This window comes from Nicotiana tomentosiformis, chromosome 8 (genome assembly GCF_000390325.3).
Source record: "Nicotiana tomentosiformis chromosome 8, ASM39032v3, whole genome shotgun sequence".
Lineage (NCBI taxonomy): Eukaryota > Viridiplantae > Streptophyta > Magnoliopsida > Solanales > Solanaceae > Nicotiana > Nicotiana tomentosiformis.
In genome coordinates, this window is record NC_090819.1 from 46,445,148 (window position 1) to 46,467,643 (window position 22,496).

The window sequence follows — 22,496 nt, forward strand, 5'->3', positions numbered from 1 at the left end:
GCCGCATAATGGGCCGCAGAAACGCGCTTTTCCGCCAAAAATTTTCCTTTACTTTCTGGTGCATTATTCAACCCCAAAAGTCCGAACCACGTAAGCCTACTCCGGCACCACGAAAACTTGAATTCACTTGCAAATATTACGGGGCTTTACACTGAAATACTTCAAAATTTTCCGGGGTATTACAACCTCGGGCCGGTTCTCTCCCCCGACCTCTGCCTCAGCCTCTAGCAATGGGGGGAGAAGCTCCTCCCAGGTCTGGTACGTCCTCCATGCGCATCCTCGCCATCTGTGAGAGTATAGAAGAAGGAAATTTAGTATATTATCAATTGCACGATAGGAGATGAATAATGAGTGGTTTCCTAACACCCCATAGCCTGTCAAAGATAAGTGCGGACGTCTCTGCACCGATCTGCAAGACTCTACTAGGCCTACCCATAACTTGTGAGACCTACGTGAACCTAGTGCTCTGATACCATGTTGTCATGACCCAACCCATGTCAGGCCGTGATGGCGTCCAACACCGTTGCTAGACAAGCCAACAATGAACAACTTAGTGATTTCCCATTCTTTTTCTTTTGTTTATTAAGAAATTCCAACATTTAACTTTACTAACATTTAAAGCATTTAATGAATAAAGAAATTTTAAGGCAAACAAATGGAAACATCTAAAAGCAGTTATAACTATTGAATTACAGCCCAAAAATCAAAGTCTACTAATACGTGCCAAGATCTAGTGTCACAAGTGTGTGGGCAACTAGTAGAATATACAAAAGATGACTATCCTACTGTCTGAAACAGAATAGACAGATAAAGACAAAAGAGAAACTCCGGCATGCTGCTGAACGGCTCAGAAGGGCAGTTCACCGTGAAGTCTCAATCCAAAATCAGGTGCACCAGCCTCAGATCTTGTAAAATTAAGTATAGAGCATAGTGTGAGTACATAAACAATATGTACCCAGTAAGTATCCTGCCTAACCTCGAAGAAGTAGTGACGAGGGGTCGACTTGACACTTACTAGGCCAACAAAAATGTAATTTAAAGCATTATACTAAGCATGGATATCGTAAATGATACTGTCGGTTCAACAACAGGAAGAGATAAGTCCTTCTTTCATAATTATAACTTAAATTTCGGCAATACCATTTAGCAATTTACATTTCAAGGCATTTAAGCAGAATAAACCATGGAGAATTTCCAAATAATTAGCATGCGCAATTATGCCGAGGTCATACGGCCCGATCCAACAAAATATTTAAACTGTGCACTGTCGAGGGTCAAACAAATCATAGATGCATCTATTTTCCCCGCTCGCGAATCATACATGCGATGCGGTCAAACATAAATTTAAGAAATTATCCCGCTCGCGAATCATACATGCAATGCGGTTACACAAAGATCTCATAAACCTTTGTAGTACTCTCCCATTCTTTTCAAAATACGACATTCAAATGAAAACTTTTAAGATCCCATTATTTTCCTCAATTCCAAATTCATTTTTGAAACATTTAATAAGCACACTCCATTCCGCCCTTCTCAAGGCAAATAATATACATAAAGCAATAATCATATCAACAAGGCATGGTGTGAGCCTAAGACTACCCGGACATAACAGGAATAGTAGCTACGTACGGACTCTCGTCACTCCGTGCGTACGTGTCCCCCCACAAACAACAACACACATTCATTTAGTTTACCTATGGGGTAATTTCCCTCTTACAAGGTTAGAAATGAGACTTACCTCGTCTTAAAGCCTACTTCCCAATTCAAGAACGCGCTCAAATCTCCAAATTTGATGCCAAATGACTCGAAACTAGTCAAACATTACATAAACTAATCAATCTATGCTCAAAGATTCATAATTCTACCATTTAAGTGATTACCCAACTTAAATTGGAAGATTTCTAAAATTCACCCTGTGCCCACATGCTCGGATTTGCGGAAATGTTTAAATAAAGTTGTTACCCATAACCTTAGGAACATAAATATATGATTTTTACTAAATTCCATAACGAATTTCGTGGTTAAATCCCATTTTTATCAAAAACCTAAGTTTTTATCTAAACCTGCAATTTTCACTAATTTACATGTTATAACCTACCCATAAACCATGTAGTTAACTCACATTTGATAGGAATTACTTACCTCAACTAGTTTATGGAAATCCCCTCTCTAACCAGCTCCAAAATCGCCCCAAAGAAGAGTAAGAAGTGAGAAAAAGTGCTCAAAGTCCGATTTAAAACACACTGCCCTTCAGCGACTTCCGCACCTGCGGTTAAATGGGCGCACCTGCGGCTCCGCTTCTGCGGACAAATTGCAGGTGCGGACCAAATCCAGGCTGCCACATCTCGCTTCTGCGTCCAGGTGATCGCACCTGTGGCCATGCATCAGCGACAAACAACGCGCATCTGCGACACAATCCGCTCCTGCGATTCCTGCCTTCGCACCTGCACTTTTGCAGGTGCGGTCCTTCTTCTGCCTATGTGATGGCTGGGAAGCCTATGCTGGGATGCATCTGCGATCATGGGCTAGCACCTGCGGCTAACCAAGCGCAGGTGCGATTATGACAGCAGCTGGAGCTTCAACTTTGGCTTCCAAATTCCAACTTGGTCTGAGCCTCGTCCGATTGACACTCGGGCCCCCCGGGGCTCCGTCCGAACGTACCAACAAGTTTGAAATCAGAAAACGGACTTGCTCGAACTCTCAAAACACCCGAAATAACATTAAAACTAAGAATCACACACTAAAACCAATTGAATCAAACTTAAGAACTTCAAGTTCTTCAATTTACTTCCAATGCGCCGAAACATACTTATACTACTCGGAATGACACCAAATTTTGCGTGCAAGACTTAAATGACAATATAGAACTATATCCAGTCTCAGAATTACATTTGGACCTCGATATCACCAAAACCCGCTCCAAACCAAATTTTAAAGAACTTCTAAAACCTTCAAGAACCAACTTTCACTATTGGGCGCCAAAACGCTCCCGGGTCATCCAAAACCCGATCCAAACATACGCCCAAGTCCGAAATCATCATACAAACCTATTGGAACCGTCAAATCCCGATTCCGAGGCCGTTTACTCAAAATGTTGACCGAAGTCAAACTTGTCCTTTCAAGCCAACCTTAAGGAACCAAATGTTCTGATTTCAACCCAAACTCTTCCAAATCGCGAACCAACCGTCCCCGCAAGTCATAAATCAGTAAGAGCATGCACGGAAAGTCTTATTTAGGGGAACGGGGTTTTAGAAAGCAAAACGACCAGTCGGGTCTTTATATGTTCTTACTTTATATTTCTTGTCAGTTGAATCTTTTTCATTTGAGGCCACAAGTATAATTTTGGCAAGCTAGTTTTTACGGTCTCTCCTTTCGTCGATTTTGTAACTATTGATAGTACTTGACAGAAATCATCTTCTAAGTCATTAATTTTCACAAATGGTTCACTGGTATTCACTATATCTCCAGGGGAAATTGTTTCGATCATTTAACTCTTAGCCATAAGCGCTTCATCCCATATTATCAATTTTGCTTTTCTTATGAATTTAGCATTGTTGCTCTGCTTTGATATATTTATGATGATTATTTTAGTTGTTTGAAGAGATATATCAAATCTAAAGTGAGTGGCATCATAATAAAATCGTTGCCAGTACACCATTTGTTATTATTGCTAACAGTATCATGCCTCTTGATTTAACATTTGCAAGTAATTCATGACATAGAAATATTATTTCGATTCTACTAAAAGCATCTACAAAGGATAATCCCACTATAAGAGTCGACTCTTTATAATATAGTCTTGAAAGTTTGTTCATGTTCAGGATTTAGCTTTGATTGTGTTTCAATATACACTTGTGTGGCCGTTTGATTCGTAATACTATAATAACATTTTTTACTTTGTGTTCTAATTTTTTTAATCTCTAATGCTATTTTTATGGAATAAATTTATGTACCCTATGATTTTTCTTAACTTGAAAAATAATTTTACTCGTATGATAAATTTAAAAAATAATTGAATTGGATTCTCTTGCTAAATAATTAATTAAAAGATTTAATTATTTGGTCTTAACACAAAAAATAATTTATTTTATGTTGATTCAGATTTTTAATATTAGTCCATCTCTTGTTTTGAAGATTTAAACTTAAATTATAATTTTATCCACCATAAAATTTCTTTTTAAAGAGTAAAATGATCGATTTGACATTCCACTTTTAGATCTTTATGTTTGTAGAATCATTAGTGGTGTTGACTCTTACCAACCATTTTTCTTTCTATTTCTCACACATTTATATTTTTAAATATTTTCTTAGTTGTTGTTTAATAATTGGGTATTGTTTTTTGTCACGACCCAAAATCCACCTAGTCGTGATGGCACCTAACACAACCCGTCAGGTAAGCCAATTAACAACTAACCAATTTAAATGAGATTTATTATGAAAAGAAATGAAAATACAACTGCTTATATATAAGAATTTTCGAAGGACTGGTAGTACAAATCACGAGCTTCTAAGATTAGAATTTACAAAGCTGGTATAAAATAAATACATCATCTGTTCGAAATGTACATAAATAGATTTTTATAAATCTAAGGCTACCATGAACAAGAGGCAGATACAACCGGAATGCAAGTACGTCTTCAAATCCAGCTCCCGTCGATCTCCGCAACATCATTCTCTAACATCTGCACGCAAGGTGCAAAAGTGTAGTATGAGTACAACCGACCCCATGTACTCAATAAGTAGCAAACCTAACCTTAGGTTGAAAGTAGTGACGAGCTGGGACAAGGGTCAGAGTTCAACTCCAATAACCGGCAACATTTCATAACAATATAGTGAAGATGGTGCAAGGAATAACTCAATAAACAAAAGCTCAGCTCGTATAAAATTCTAGAAAAATAAATGCTTCTTTTCAAGTATATAGTAAAACTCAAATCCTTTGCCGAAATCACCAAAATATGAGTAGGTTCGTAAAACTGTGATTTTTCCAAAAACTTTTCAACAATACTTAAGATGTTTCATTTTTCAGATAGCACGAGGAAAATACATCTCTATACCTACATGTCACTATGTAGGTGAAATCATGAATGACGCAATGTCGTACAGCATGAGGAAAAATACATCTCTATGCCTGTATGTCAAGTGTGCATGTCAAATGAAATGTATCTCAGAGATGAAACCATGTACTCACACTCTCAAAGTAATCAATCTCGCTGTCTCACACTTTCCACTCATCATGCTCAATCACTCAGTACTGTATATGGCCAATTCAGCCCAGGAAAGATCCATCCCGTAATATATACATCAACTGACCATCAGTCACTCAGTACTGGGTAGGGCCAATCCAACCCGTGGGGAAGATCCATCCCCAGGTATAAAAGATCCGGACAAGATCCATGTCCACGGAAGATCCATTCCTCAATATAAATCAACTGCGCTCACTGGGGGTGTGTACAGACTCAGGAGGGGCTCCTTCAGCCCAAGCGCTATAATCCGCACGGACAACTCACGTGCTACACGGACAACTCACATGCTACACGGACAACTCACGTGCTATAGTATCAATATCTGGATCCGCACGAACAAATCACGTGCTGCACGGACAACTTACGTGCGATAGTATCAATAACCTCACAATCAGGCCCTCGGCCTCCCTCAGTCATCAATCTCTCCAGTTTCTCGGGCTCACAATGCCATGAAACTAGCCCAAAAATGATAATATGATGTGTCAATATATAGCAACAGAGACTGAGATATGATGTGAAATGAATGAACATGACTGAGTATGAAATTGCATTATAAGCAAATAACTCAACAACAGGGATGACCTCAGTGGGTCCCAACATAATAAGCATGTAGCCTAGACATGGTTTCTAACATAGATCACAGCTCAATAGCTCTAGTATGTAGAGATTTCATGGTTACAGATAAGATCAGGTAACTACACAGTACCACAGAAATAACGGAGTCACAATTTACACGATGCATGCCCACACACCCGTCACCTAGCATGTACGTCACCTCAACACCAAACACATAACACGTAATTCGGGGTTTTATACCCTCAACACCAAGTTTAGAAGTGTTACTTACCTCGAACCAGCCAATTCCAATACCGAGCAAGCCAAGCGATGCTCCAAAATGCCATCCCGCGCATACCGACCTCTGAATGGCTCTAAACTAGCCAAAAGCAACTCAAATACATCAAATAAAGCCCAAGGAAACCATTCCAAATGATAAAGGTCGAATCTTAATCAAAAAACCCGAAATCGACCCAAACGCCCAACACGGGCCCGCGCCTCGAAACCCAATGAAACACACAAAATCTGACAACCCATTCATCTACGAGTCCAACCATACTAGTTTCACTCAAATCCGACTCCGAGTCGACATTCAAAACTCAAAAAATCGCTTTATGAAGTTTTAGACAAAACCCCCCAATTTTCTCTTTAAAACTCATTATCCAATTACCAAAAACGGGGATAAAATCTCAAAATATAATCAAAACTGACTTTAGAACACTTACCCCAATCCTTGTGATGAAGTTTACCTCCAAATTTGCCTCGATCCAAGTCCCACATCTCAAAATATGAACATAACGACCAAACCCTCGATTTAAAGCATCTGCGGAACCAGCTAAGAATTCGACCCCTCGCACCTGCGGACAAAGTATCCGTTTTTGTGGCATCACAGGTGCGAGCCACTAACCGCACCTGCGCGATACCTCGCTCCTGCGCTCCATCACCTCGCACCTGCGCATCTGCATATGCGCTCCAAATTGCCGCTTCTGCGGTCTTCCTCTCCCCAGCCTCTTCTCGCTTCTATGATGGACAACCCGCATCTGCGAAGTTGCTTCTGTGGCCAAGACACCGCAGATGCGGCTACACTAGTACCAACAGCTCTGCAACAAGGCAACAAGAGGAAAAATGATCCGAACCACGTCCGAACCTCCTCCGAGCCACTCGGGACCCCGTCCGAATGTACTAACAAGTCCCATAACATAACACGAACCTACTCGAGGCCTCAAATAACACATAACAACATCGAAACGATGAATCGCACCTCAAATCAAACTTAAATGAACTTGAACTTTCAACTTCCAAAACGCGTGCCGAAAAATATCAAATCAACTCGGAATGAACCTAAATTTTGCACACAAGTACAAAATGACATAACGAATGCCAATTCTCGGAACCACAATCCGAATCCGATATAAAAAAGTCAACTTCCGGTCAAACTTATGAACTTTCCAAACCTTCAAATTTCCAATTTCCGCCAATTAGTGCTGAATCCTTCTAGGAACATCCAAATGCAAATCCGGGCATATGCCCAAGTCCAAAATCACCATCCGGACCTAACAGAATCATCAAAACTCTATTCCGGGGTCAAATTCACAAAAGTCAAACTTGGTCAACTCTTCCATCTTAAAGCTTAAATCGTGAAATTCATTCTTCCAAATCGATTCCGAATAACCTGCAAACCAAAACTGACGATTCACATAAGTCATAGTACATCATATGGAGCTACTCATGCCCTCAAACTACCGAGCGAAGTGCAAATGTTCGAAACGACCGGTCGGGCCGTTACATCCTCCCCCACTTAAACATACGTTCATCCTCGAACGTGCCAAAAGTTGTTCCAAAGGCATCAAACCGTCGTGTAACCTTACCCTGCACATACCCGGGGGTGAACTCACATCACCCTATTCCATATAGGCCTGATAACTCAACATAACTTAAGATCATTACTTCAACCTAAGCCCGTAAACCTTGGAACCCAATTTCTAACACCTAAAATTTCCTACAAGACCCAAATCTCTCCTTCACACACTGTATAAGTCCGAACTAGCTGTATCAAGCCATAAGCATAACTCCAAATATAATCACATAACATACTACACAACTTGCATATTTGCAGCACCATTCCCGATCACATTAATTACTCAAACCAACCTGGTACTAGTATTAAACCCCATATCAACAAAACCTCATTCCAAAACCTTCGTACATTGCCGATAATGAAAAAAATACGCGGAATCTCATAACCACTTATCAGATCAACGAGTCATGGAGTTTCCTCTCCTTAGAAGAGAACTATAGCCAACTTCTAAGCCAATCAGCAACATTATCCTTTCAAATATACCACAATCAAATCAGATAATACCCATTCTAGGCCCAACGACTTCATCTTATCAAATACAAGCTACTCTACTGATGTGCCACACCAACACTACCCGGGGCCACAAAACGTGCAATCCGTGCACCAATACGCAAAAATTCAAGTGTACTCAAACATAGAAAATGACTCAAATGAGAGAACCATCCCGCAACTTCAACAAGTATCACCACAACCGCAATGCTACAACCCATCATACATAGTAGAACCAAAACACACAAATCTAAAACAAAGGATCATATCCCGACGTACCCCGCTGCAATACGTGACCCCACCCAAACACTGGTCCATATAAAATACCTCCAGCTACCATGCTCAAAACCAACAACCGCGCGCAATTTGACATCAAGTACCCAAGGTGCAGGACCATAACTACGGAGAAGTAAATAGCACAATATACCACATTCCGGAGAGAACATACCCAAATGTGTAATCAATCATTCAACACCCTAATATCCATCTCGCTCACATTCCGTTATAAGGCCCAAACAGAACCACACCACGTGTGCTTATAACCAACAAATCACAACCCCTCGTAGCGTAGAGGAGTAACATATAGATCATATCAGAGCTAGAATAAGCTCCACTCTAACCGAATGGCACATCCCCCAATAATAGCAGTACAGAGTTGACAAATGCGACTCGATGTAGAATACACATCCTCATTGGGCCTTCTAATGGGCCCCAAATCAACTTTGGTCATCCACAAATAGATAAATAATTCTCCGAAAGTCCACAATGACCTAACCACAACATAGACTATCATCGGGCTAGCCTTGGCAACAACTTCACAGTCCACAATCATGAAACACTCTGCTTCTGAGAACTCCTAGTCTCCAAATTCATAGAACACATGAATCACCATATCTGCTCCCAATTCCACCGCCCGAATGTCTAACACATCTCTCATACACGATCTTCCCACAAGGAATACTTCCATAATTATTCTGTGCCACATAGCAAAATCTGAATATCGGTGGTCGATCAACCAGGCAGGTACCACAATATCAATGAAGCATCCGTAATTCAAAACACAGTGCACCTTCTGAAATGTACACTCTCCTCAAGCATTACCAAATAGTTATAGCATTCATCTAAACCTTGAAACCCATCCATGCTGACTAAGAATTCATGACCTCCCCTTCAACACTGAACTGCGACATTGCACATACCAATATCGATCCTACACAACACACCACTGTTATCATGCCATCATATGAAAAGTACGAGAATCTCATAATCAACTCTGAGTCCAGCAGAAATACATACTCAATTATCCAGGAACCTTTCATTTGATCTCATCCAGGAGAAACTCACAACACGTAACACGCTCCCTACGCCAACAGGAATATACACCTCGACCCGTGGTAGAAACCCTTGAGAATACTTTGAAATCCATTTTCGTATAACCCAGCCATCAGAACTAAGTCCCTCTAACTCAACCAAGTCATGCAGGTCACAAAAACCCAAGAGCATTGCCACAAAACACCTGTAGAGGCCCACTACCTCATAAGTACCCAAGGAACCGATCGTATCCATTACCTTGCTGATCCAACCTACTACCAAGCCGTACTATTTCTCTGAGTTCCTTCTGAATTACCCTCAAGGTGACACTTCTTATTGCCAGAAAACCACTATCCTAAACCAAAACTCACCCCACGAGATCCTAGAATAAAACCACACCGCCTAAGGCCCATAAGCCATTGTATTCCCTCTCAAGCACCCCAAAAGTACCACAATCAAGACACCCACTCCGAAGAGTCCTTCTGTGAATCTAAAGCCACTTTCTTCACCTTCCTGATACTGAAATGTAAAATCTATAATGATATAGAGATACCGCAAATCTCGATACCATCCAACTTAAACCCCAAATTCTAGCCATATAGAAATCCGCAAAATTCTCAATTGCTACATATAGACCTTGAATCCATCAGAACCTTCTCGAGGGTCATTTACTCTGCTCACATCTCAATTGCACCGCCCAAATGGGCCGAACGACCTGTGCCCCATTAGCACAATAACACCCAAAGAAGTAATCCACACCTCTAAACAACCGAGTGAACCCCTACTCTATACACACTATATCCGTCATGAATTACAAACTCAAATCATTCCATGATTCCCATATACCCATAACGTGTAATATAATTCGTATCTAGAAATTCCTTTACTCGATTCATCCTCAATCTCAACCTTTGCAAGCCCTATCTGATTCACAAGCATGCCTCAAACCGAAACCAATACAACACAGAACCACACAATCAAATCATCGATAGCAGACTCCCCCACTTGGTTCAAAGCCATAGAACAAAACACCCGATAACTCATAATATCCATACTCTATTATTGCCATAATCTTGCACCGAAGTGCAGAAACCATATAGTACCTTAAATCATCTACTAAGCTCGCAGACATCCGCATGATGATCAGGTCAACTTTCTCAACCAAATTCAAATTCAAATCTCAACACATATACCCTGCAAGTAGAAAAGAAACTCTCCACACAACATCATAAGGATCACACCTGCGTAGTTTACTTCGTACGAGATAACCCACCTGCTTAGCCTCAAATTGGTATCTTGCTATACCCTTTCGCAGGCACGATTACTACGCCATCACTTAATCTTCCTGAGTCTGAACTCACAACAAGACATGAAAATCTACTTCGTCCCCCAAATAAACAACATGAAAATCTTTCAACACATTCATAACTCGAGACTATACGTCATATCAAGACAACAATCTAGCACCCAATAGTCCTTTTTACATCTCCAACAAACTATTCTCGTCATAATCAAACCATCTGAACAATTCCTGCAGTCACATCATACTCATCATATAGCTATCCAACCACTGATCGAGCCACAGTTCCACTCATAGGGACACTACCAGACATATGAGTCCAAAAGAACGTACTCACAAAACCGAAATCCCCGTGCTCAAGCTACAGTCATAACCCATCCTCAAGTCCTCCAGACTGGCCCATCATCAGCACGCCAAAATCACTTCTCACAACTCATCCATAGAATCACAAGCCGTTGATGCATAACTGATACCGAGCGCACACATGCGCACATGAATACGTGGAAGGAATTCAAAGAGTTATGTTTCAAGCTGAATCAATTTCGCATGATAAGGAAAGAAAGATGGGAAGTATATCCTAAATGTCATGTAGCCTCTCGAAGATAGGTATGTACGTCATCATACCGATCCACAAGACTCTACTAGACACTTGCTCATGACCTGTAGAACCTATGAACTTAGAGCTCTGATACCAACTTGTCACGACCCAAAATCTACATAGTCGTGATGGCACCTAACCCAACCCATCAGGTAAGAACAACTAACCAATTTAAATGAGATTTATTATGAAAAGAAATGAAAATACAATTGCCTTTATACAAGAATTTTCCAAGGACTGGCAATACAAATCATGAGCTTCTAAGATTAGAATTTACAAAGGTGGTATGAAATAAATACATCATATGTTAGAAATGTATATAAACAGATTTTTATCAATCTAAGGCTACCATGAACAAGAGGCAGCTACAACCGGAACGCAGGTACATCTTCAAATCCTGCTCCCGTCGATCTCCGCAACATCATCATCCAATATCTGCACGCACGGTGCAGATGTGTAGTATGAGTACAACTGACCCAATGTACTCAATAAGTAACAAACCTAACCTTTGGTTGAAAGTAGTCACGAGCTGGGACACGGGTCAGAGTCCAACTCTAATAACCAGCAACAATTCACAACAATATAGTGAAGATGGTGCAAGGAATAACTCAATAAATAAAAGCTCAGCTCATATAAAATTCCGAAAAAATAAATGCTTCTTTTCAAGTATACAGTAAAACTCAAATCCTTTGCCGAAATCACCAAAATATGAGTAGGTTCTTAAAACTGTGATTTTGTTTAAAAACTTTTCAAAAATACTTAAGATGTTTCATTTTTTAGATAGCATAAGGAAAGTACATCTCTATACCTACATGTCACTATGCAAGTGAAATCATGAATGACGCAATGTCGTACAGCATGAGGAAAAATACATCTATATGCCTGTATATCAAGTGTGCATGTCAAACCATCTCCAGTATCTCAGAGATGAACTCATGTACTCACACTCTCAGAGTACTCAATCTCACTGTCTCACACTTTCCACTAATCATGCTCAATTACTCAGTACTGTATATGGCCAATACAGCCCAGGGAAGATCCATCCCGAAATATATACATCAACTGACCATCAGTCACTCAGTACTGGGTAGGGATAATCCAACCCGTGGGGAAGATCCATCCCCAGGTATAAAAGATTCGGACAAGATCCATGTCCAGGGAAGATCCATCCCTCAATATAAATCAACTGCACTCACTAGGGGTGTGTACAGACTCCGGAGGGGCTCCTTCAGCCCAAGCGCTATAATCTGCACGGACAACTCACGTGCTGCACGGACAACTCACGTGTTGCACGGACAACTCACGTGCTATATTATCAATATATGGATCCGCACGGACAACTCATGTGCTGCACGGACAACTCATGTGCCATAGTATCAATAACCTTACAATCAGGCCCTCGGCCTCACTCAGTCATCAATCTCTCCAGTCTCTCGGGCTCACAATGCCATAAAACTAGCCCAAAAATGATGATATGATGTGTCAATATATAGCAACAGAGACTGAGATATGATATGAAATAAATGAACATGACTGAGTATGAAATTGCAATGTAAGCAAATAACTCAACAGCAGAGATGACCTCAGTGGGTCCCAACAGAATAAGCATGTAGCCTAGACATGGTTTCTAACATGGATCACAACTCAATAGTTCTAGTACGTGGAGATTTCATGGTTACAGATAAGATCAGCTAACTACACAGTACCACAGAAATAACGGAGTCACAATTCACACGATGAATGCCCACACGCCCGTCACCTAGCATGTGCGTCACCTCAATACCAAACACATAACACGTAATTCAGGGTTTCATACCTTCAACACCAAGTTTAGAAGTGCTACTTACCTCGAACCAACCAATTCCAATACCGAACAAGCCAAGCGATGCTCCAAAATTCCATCCCGCACGTACCGACCTCCGAAGGGCTTGAAACTATCCAAAAGAAACTCAAATACATCAAATAAAGCCCAAGGAAACAATTCCAAATGATAAAGGTCGAATATTAATAAAAAACCCGAAATTGACCCAAATGTTCAACACGGGCCCGCACCTCAGAACCCGATGAAACTCACAAAATCCGACAACCCATTCAATTACAAGTCCAACCATACTAAGTTCACTCAAATCCGACTCCGATTCGACATTCAAAACTCAAGAATTTACTTTATGAAGTTTTAGACAAAACCCCCCAATTTTCTCTTTAAAACTCATAATCCAATTACCAAAAATGGGGATAAAGAGAAATTTATCCAATCCGAACCACGTCCGAAACTCCTCCGAGCCATTCGGGACCCCGTCCGAATGTACTAACAAGTACCATAACATAACACGGACCTACTCGAGGCCTCAAATCACACATAAGAACATCGAAATGATGAATCACACCTCAAATCAAACTTAAATGAACTTGAACTTTCAACTTCCAAAACTCGTGCCGAAACATATCAACTCAACTCGGAATGAACCCAAATTTTGCACACAAGTCCAAAATGACATAACGAAGCTATGCCAATTCCCGGAACCACAATCCGAATCAGATATACAAAAGTCAACTCCCGATCAAACATATGAACTTTCCAAACCTTCAAATTTCTAACTTTAGCCAATTAGTGTCGAATCCTTCTAGGAACATCCAAATGCAAATCCGGGCATACTCCCAAGTCCAAAATCTCCATCCGGACCTAACGGAATCATCAAAACTCTGTTCCGGGGTCAAATTCACAAAAAGTCAAACTTGGTCAACTCTTCCATCTTAAAGCTTAAATCGTGAAATTTATTCTTCCAAATCGATTCCGAATAACCTGCAAACCAAAACTGACGATTCACATAAGTCATAGTACATTATACGGAGCTACTCATGCCCTCAAACTACCGAGCGAAGTGCAAATATTCGAAACGACCGGTCGGGTCGTTACATTTTGAATATAAAATATATTATTTGAGTAGAAAAATTGTTCAAATATAATATAGGAATATATTATGGGAATATTTTTTCTCAATTTCAATGCTTTATGCAGTCCATTTGATATTACTTTTAATTTCTCTTAGTATTGGATAATATGGAGTGGTAATGTACTGTCAATATGCAGGATTCTTATGAAATTGATTTTATTAAACCTTCCTACATATTTTTAATAAGAATTTAATAGACAAAATGTATTAATTTTAAAATATTAAATATTAAAAAATTAACATAGAAGGTCTTGTAGTCCAAAACAATATGTTATTTTAGTTATGTTCTTTCCCTGTGAGTTCTTCTATTTAATATTTTAGGACTATTTTGGTCTATTAATATTGTATTCGTGATTTTATTATAATATAGGCTCTCCTTTTTCTAAATGAATTTGGACAATATAATACATTCTCAAATTAAATTAATAATAGCATATTATAATACGTTTTCAAAGTAAATTAGTAATAGAAATTTTTAAGAAGTATATCCTAAAAGTAATAGGATTATATGACTAAAAATATGTCTCTATCCCGAAAGTAATTATACTAATAGGAAACCTAACGCGTTCCTAAAGGTATTAGGTTTACATGCTAACATGTAGTATTATATGTCTATGCTCTAAATTAATTATACTAATAGGATTCCTAAAGGTAATCATGTAGGATTCCTAACTTGTAATATTATGTCCTAAAACTAATAGGATTACAAATGTCTAGAATTCGGTTATGTCCTTTTATTGTGAGTTATTATACTTAATATTATAAGGTTATTTTTGTAAACCGAGATTATATTCATGCTTTTATAATAATATAGATAGATATAGATATATTCTCTCATTTTTCTAAATGGATTTGGACAATATAATACACTCTCAAATTAAATTAGTAATAGGACATTATAATACTGTCACGACCCAAAACCAACCGTCGTGATGGCGTCTATCGTGGAACTAGACAAGCCAATTACTCAACTATTTCAACATAACCAAAAGCTTTGAAAAATTATGGAAGTAGTTAATAATTAAGGAAAACGTTTGAAAACAGAAACAAATATGCAACCCAATACAATCTCTCCCAAAACCGGGGTGTCATCGAGTACATGAGCATCTACAACGGAAGATAGTCTAATATAATGTCTAAAGAGTAAAAATTGAAATACAAGTAAAGATAACGAAGGAGGGCCAAGGTCTGCGAACGTCATGCATCTACCTTGATAGTCTCCCGAGATCACTCCACACTTAGCAGCCGCCGTGACCGTAAGCACTTGGATCTGCACATGAGGTGTAAGGTGTAGCGTGAGTACAACCAACTCAATAAGTAACAGATCCAAACTTTGGACTGAAAGTAGTGACGAACTCAACCGGCACAGTTCAATATAGAAATAACAGTGCAGAAACGTAGGCATGCTTTCAAGTTCAACAGATAAACTCAAAATAGTAAAATAGATCAAATCTGAATGATAAGAAGAATATAACTTCTCTACTTCTGCATGCCAATGCACATGCTGTATGTGATGCACCATGCTGACAGCCTCATGTGCTCACACTCTCAATTGCTCAATCACTCAGTATTGTATCTGGTCACTCCGACCTAGAGAAGACTATCCCGGAATATATACATCGACTGACCATCAGTCGCCCAGTAATGAGTAGGGCTAATCCAGCCCATGGGGAAGATCCATCCCCAAGTATATAATGCTTCGGACAAGATCCATGTCCAGGAAAGATCCATCCCTTAATATAATCAACCGCACTCACTGGGGGTGTGTGCAGACTTTGGAGGGGCTCCTTCAACCCAAGCGCTATCATAAATCAGTATAACCACTGCGGCGTGCAGCCCGATCCCATATATGTCACTCATAGTCAGGCCCTCGGCCTCACTCAGTCATCAATCTCTCCAGTCTCTCTCACGTGCTCACCATGTCAATGAAACTAGCCCGAAAATAATGATATGATGCATCAATAAATAACAAGAGAGACTGAGATATGATGTGAAATGAATGAATATGACTGAGTACAAAATATCAATGAAAACAGTAAGATAACAGCAAGAAATGACCACTATGGGTCCCAACAGTACCGCCATATAGCCTAGACATGATCTCTAGCATGTTTAACAGCTTAATTACTTTATCACATGATGAAAACACGGACATCAACAAGATAAGTCCATTATACAGTGCCATGGAATCAACTAGGCCAAAATTCTCATGGTGCATGCCCGCACGCCCGTCACTTGGCATGTGCATCACCTCAACACCAATCATATAACATATATTTCAGGGTTCCGAACCCTCAGAGCCAAGTTTAGAAGTGTTACTTACCTCAATCCGAGCAAAAATCTACTCTAATACACCTTTTCCTCGCAAATCGGCCTCCAAATGCCTCGAATCTAGCCATAACAGTATGATACAATCAATACGGGTTAAAGGAATCAATTATACAAGAAATTACGAAGTTATAACTTAAAAATCCGAAATTGGTTCAAAACCGCCCCGGGCCCACGTCTCGGAATCCAACAAAACTCACAAAATCCGAAAGCCCATTCAACCCCGAGTCCAAACATACAATTTTTATCAACATCCAATACCCAATCGTCACCCAAATCCCCCGAATCAACTCTCCAAATCCCTAGCCTCAAACTCCCAAATTACACCTCAAAAACACCCAAACTAGGTGGAAAATCAATGGGGATACAAAATTATTGATAAAAAACAAGCACAAGGGACTTATCTCAAGAATCCCCTTGAAAACTCTCTCAAAAATTGACCCAGTCCGAGCTCAAAATGTTTGAAAATGAAGAAAATCGCAAACCCTTATGTTTTTAATTCTGCCCAGCAAAACCACTTTTGCGGTTCACTTGACCGCATCTGCGGCCTTTCACACTTCTGCGGACACGCTTCTGTGATGGTCCGTCCGCTTCTGCGAAGCTGCCTCACCAAGCACCCATGCGCTTCTGCGATCCTACCCGCATTTGCGGACACGCATGTGCGGAAAAGACCTCGCACCTGCGACCTCTGCCAGCTTCCTTCTTGACCGCTACTGCGGTCCCTTTCTCACTTCTGCGAGCTCATATCTACGTTTCCCAATCCGCAGGTGTGATTACACTAGCAGTTGCAAATCTTCAGCAAATCTTCAACTTCAAACCTCATCCCAAAAATCATCCGAAATCAACCCGAGGCCCCCGAGGCCTCAACCAAACATACCAACAAGTCTTAAAATATCATACGAACTTAGTCGAACCCTCAAATATCCTCAAACAACATCAAAAATATGAATCGCACATGGATTCAAGCCTAATAAACTTTGAATTTTCAAATTTCTACAACCGGCGCCTAAACCTATCAAATCATGTCCGATTGACCCCAAGTTTTGCACACAAGTCACAAATGACACTTGTGACTTGTGTGCAAAAAGAGCAATAAAAATGTGTCCTTTTTTGGGAAAGATTAAGAAAACGAGTTTCACGTAAAATGAAACAAATGAGATTAAATAATATTGTATTGTTTTTCCCGGTACAGGAACAAGTTGCTATAATAATTTCTTTAAAAGACATTAATTCTACGTAGTTTATGGAACACCAACCTTGGCTTGCTCCAATAGCTAAGTTTACTTGAATTACATTGCATTTGACATTTCATACAATATCTACCCTAATAAACTACAATCTAATCCAAATTGTTGGGCCCGTGCACAAGCACAGGCAAACATACTCTAGTTCTCTTATATAAGAAGCACGGTAGGAGCAGGTGAAGTAGGGGGTCTTCGTTGACATCGCTGCTTGCACAAGGGACATTTTGGTCATTTTAATGGTTGGACGAAGGATTACTTGGTAATTTCGTGGCTATTATCCTGGGAAGTCGCTGCATTTACTTTTGCTTTATCCATTAGCTGCTCGTCTATGCTTTTGTTTGGCTTTAGCTTTTTCTCTGCGAATTTCGGACTTTGGCTGTGGTAGGGTAGGAACAGGTGAAGCAGGGAGGTCTTCGTTGACATCCCTGCTTGCACAAGGGACATTTTGGTTATTTCAGTGGTTGGACAAAGGATTACTTGGTAATTTCGTGGCTATTCTCCTAGGCGGTCGCCGCTTTTACTTTTGCTTTATCCGTTAGCTGATGCTCTCTATTTTCGTTTGGATTGCTTTAGCTTTTTCTCTGCAAATTTCGGACTTTGGCTGTGGTGTCCACTAGTTTGAAAGATCTTTTGGTATTTTGCTTGGTTTTGCTATCGGGTTTCTCTGAAGAACACAACGTTTGCTAATCAGGGGTTATAGTGACTAGTGCTCCGACAATTTCAAGGTAGCTTCTAATTTATGCGTGTCACGACCCAAACTCCCTCCGTATAACATCGTGATGGCACTTAGTCTCTATGACTAGGTAAGCCTAATAAATTGCGAAAAATAACAACACGAAACTAAAATTTAGAAACTAACAGCAGTGGATAACTAAATAACTAGTGACAATGCCGCTCGGCATGTAAAATAACCAATACTCTATAAATACACAGTCTTCCCAAAACCCGGAACATCATGAGTCACAAGCTACAGAAGGAAAAGTAGTATCTCTATACACCAAAGTATAACAAAAGAAGTACAGAAGGTAATTGACATAGGGGAGAATAGAAGGGGACTCCGAGGTCTACGGACGCGGCAGATGTACCTTGAAGTCTCCGTACAACAGCAAACACTCTCAGCTAATAGCGGGGCTGATAAGAGGTACCTGGATCTGCACACAAAACATGTGCAGAAGAGTAGCATGAGTAAACCACAACGGTACCCAGTAAGTTCCAAGCCTAACCTCGATCGAGTAGTGATGAGGTCAGGTCAGGCCCACTGGTAAATAATAAATAAGGCAGGAGAATATACAATATAATAAGAGACTAGAATTTAAGAAAAGGAAACACAGCAAGGCAACAGTACAACACACAGGGGTAAACAGCAGGAGATCTCCCGAGATACCGTCTCGTAGTCCCAAAATAAATATACATGGAGAACTTCTGAGGTACCGCCTCGTAGTCTCAAAAGTAAATGTGCGGGGAGAACTCCCGAGGAATCGCCTCGTAGTCTCAAAAGTAAATGTACAGGGAGAACTCCCGAGGTACCGCCTCGTAGTCTCAAAAGTAAATGTGCAGGGAGAACTCCCGAGGTACCGTCTCGTAGTCTCAAAAGTAAATGTGCGGGGAGAACTCCTGAAGAACCGCCCTATAGTCTCAAAAGTAAACACAAAGCTCAACCGATAAAAACAACAGTTAACATCAAGATTTCTACAGTTATACTGATAAAGAACAAGGAAAAATAGGAATCAACTAGGCATGCTTCACAGAGTTCAAATAAACAGTTAAAGCACGTAGACATGCGATACTAGACTAAGCAGGATAACTACACATACTGGAATAGCTCAATTAAGAGTGAAAACAGACTAATTTTCATTTAAATGGTATAACTCATATGAAAAGGGATAACAGGTTGCTACTCAGTAAAATAAATAAGTTTTTACAACAACTAACCCGTGTACGTACTCGTCACCTCACGTACACGATGCTCACATATCACAACAGTACCAAATCCTAAGGGGATCTACCCCACACAAGGTTAGGCAAGCCACTTACCTCGAACCAAGCTCAATCAATCGGTGACAATGCCTTTTCCACGAATATCCGACTCCGAATGGCCCAAATCTAGCCAAAATCAATTACATACCATAAATACAACTATAAGAAATTAATATAATTAATGAAATCAAGACTTTAACAAAAATTCTGAAATTTATCCTAAAAAGTCGACTCGGGCCCACATCTCAGAATCGGGTAAAAGTTACAAAATATGAACACCCATTCACAACGAGTCCAAACATACCATAATTACCAATATCCGACATCAACTTGACCCTCAAATTCTCAAATCAAATTCTCCAAATCCCTAGCCTCAAAATCCCAAATTCCACCTTAAAAATACACTAACTAGGTGGAAACATAAATGGGGAAGTGAGATTATTGATCAAAAATAAGCACAAGGGACTTACCTCAAGAAATCCTTTGAAACTGCTCTCAAGAAATCGCCAACCCCGAGCTCAAAATGTTTAGAATGAGCAAAAATCGCGAATCATTGCATTTAAGTGTTCTGTCCAGCATTTTTGCATCTGCGGACCTCTAGTCGCACCTGCAGAAAAACCATCGCGGGTGCGGATTCCACTTATGGCCAGGGTTTCCGCTTCTGCGGACCAGGGATCGCACCTGTGATCTCGCTTCTGCGGAGACCCTTCCGCTCTGCGATCCCAAACCTCCCAGGCCTCTCCGCTTCTGCGTTCAAGTTCCGCAGAAGCGACTCCACTCCTGCGGCCTTCATGTCGTACCTGCGACCCCAGGCCAAACTCCTCCGGCTCGCATCTGCGATCCTCCTCTCGCACGTGCGAGTCCGCACATGCGGTCACCCCACCGCAGGTGCAAAAACACCAGAAACCAGAAACTTCAGCAATTTGCATAAGTCCAAATTCAATCCGTTAAGCATCTGAAACACACCCGAGGCCCCCGGGATCTCAATCAAACATACCAACCAATCCTATAACACCATACGAACTTAGTCGAGCCCTTAGATCACATTAAACAATGCTAAAACACGAATTACACATCGATTCAAGCCTAATGAACTTCAAAGTTTTAAACTTGCACATCCGACGCTGAAATCTATCAAATCAAGTCCGATTGATCTCAAATTTTGTACACAAGTCATAATTGATATTACGAACCTATTCTAACTTCCGTAATCGGAATCCGACCCCGATATCAAAAAGTCCACTACCGATCAAAATCTCCGAAAATCCGACTTTCGCCATTTCAAGCCTAAATGAGATACAGACCTCCAAAAAATAATCCGGACATGCCCCTAAGTCCAAAATTACCCAACGGAGCTAACGTAATTGATGAAACTCTATTCCAAAGTCGTCTTCATACATTTTCGACTACGAACAAAATCCTAAGACTTAAACTTCCATTTAGGGGCTAAGTATCCCAAAACACCCCAAAAACCAAAATAAAATCTCTCGGCAAGTCACATAAGCTGAAACAGATACGGAAAAATAGTAAATAGGGGATCGGGCATATAACTCTCAAAACGACCGGCCGGGTCGTTACGATGTGAATGACGGAATACTTCATCATTTCTTTCAACTCTTCTAAAGTGCAGTAAGAATCGATTTCAATCTATTATTTAGATACCACATCCGGACATGCATCAGAGGTATTTGATAAATTGTCCGAAAGAAACTACGGATGTTTGTGGACTGTTTTAATTTGATTTTGACTCAGTAAATTAAGCTTCAAATATGATGTTTATTTCACTGACCTTCTTTGTTTTTTCTTTTCCTTCATGGGTTACAAAAAGCATGAATTTCTGTCAAAAATTCATGTCTAGTTTTCTATTAACTTGGTATGTCAATCACTGATTAATATGAATTTTCAGTTCTTCCCGCATTAATTTTTATTGATAGTCTCTGTGGATGTTTCTTTGTTTATTTAATATCACTTTGGTTTGCTTCCTTACTTACGCTATTTCTAGGAATTTTACTTCAATAAGGAAAAACTATCGGAATTAACTTTTTTTATTTGACTTTCTTCAAATGCTTAATTGATTTATTTGTCCAAAGTAGGATTATCATTCTATTCATCTTTGTTCTTCCAAATACTTAGATTGATTCTTATTCTTTTACTCTCTTTTCCTTCGAGGGTAGCGGAGGAATTTATTGTTGTTTTGAAATTTATGGAGCTATGTCGCAACTCCTGTTATAATTTATTTTGTGATTCTTCTATACTCGGTCAAATGAATAATCACCAAGGTGGTCTGCTCTGTGTAGATCAAAGTGATATACGAAAAGTACCTATAATATTCATTCATGGTGCTAATTCATGAACCTGATGCTTCCCATGAAATTTGAAATGGAAGACATAGACTAACAAAATTTTTGGCTATTTTTTGTTTAAGTTGCTGGGTAATAATACAACCTTTTTGTTATAAAAGAAATCTTGTGTTAGAGTCCATCTTCAGAAAAAATTCCAATGGAAATAAATATCATATTTAAAGGGGGGAAATTTTTGAATGACTGCATATGGAGCGCGTGAGGTGTAGATATATAACATTAGGTGAATTATAAATAAAGCAGGGCCCATTTTTTTCAGAGAATTAATCGTCTTATACG

At 39.8% G+C, this 22,496-nt stretch overlaps 1 long non-coding RNA gene across 1 annotated transcript; it reads right to left on the reverse strand.

Moving 5' to 3' along the window:
* Nucleotides 1–18,726: 18,726 nt before the first annotated feature.
* On the reverse strand, nt 18,727–19,985 carry LOC138896645 (uncharacterized). The gene is made up of 2 exons (XR_011410022.1): nt 19,915–19,985; nt 18,727–19,031 (listed from the first exon to the last, which is right to left on the reverse strand). It is a non-coding gene; the product is annotated as an uncharacterized lncRNA (long non-coding RNA).
* Between the last annotated feature and the right edge of the window lie 2,511 nt (nt 19,986–22,496).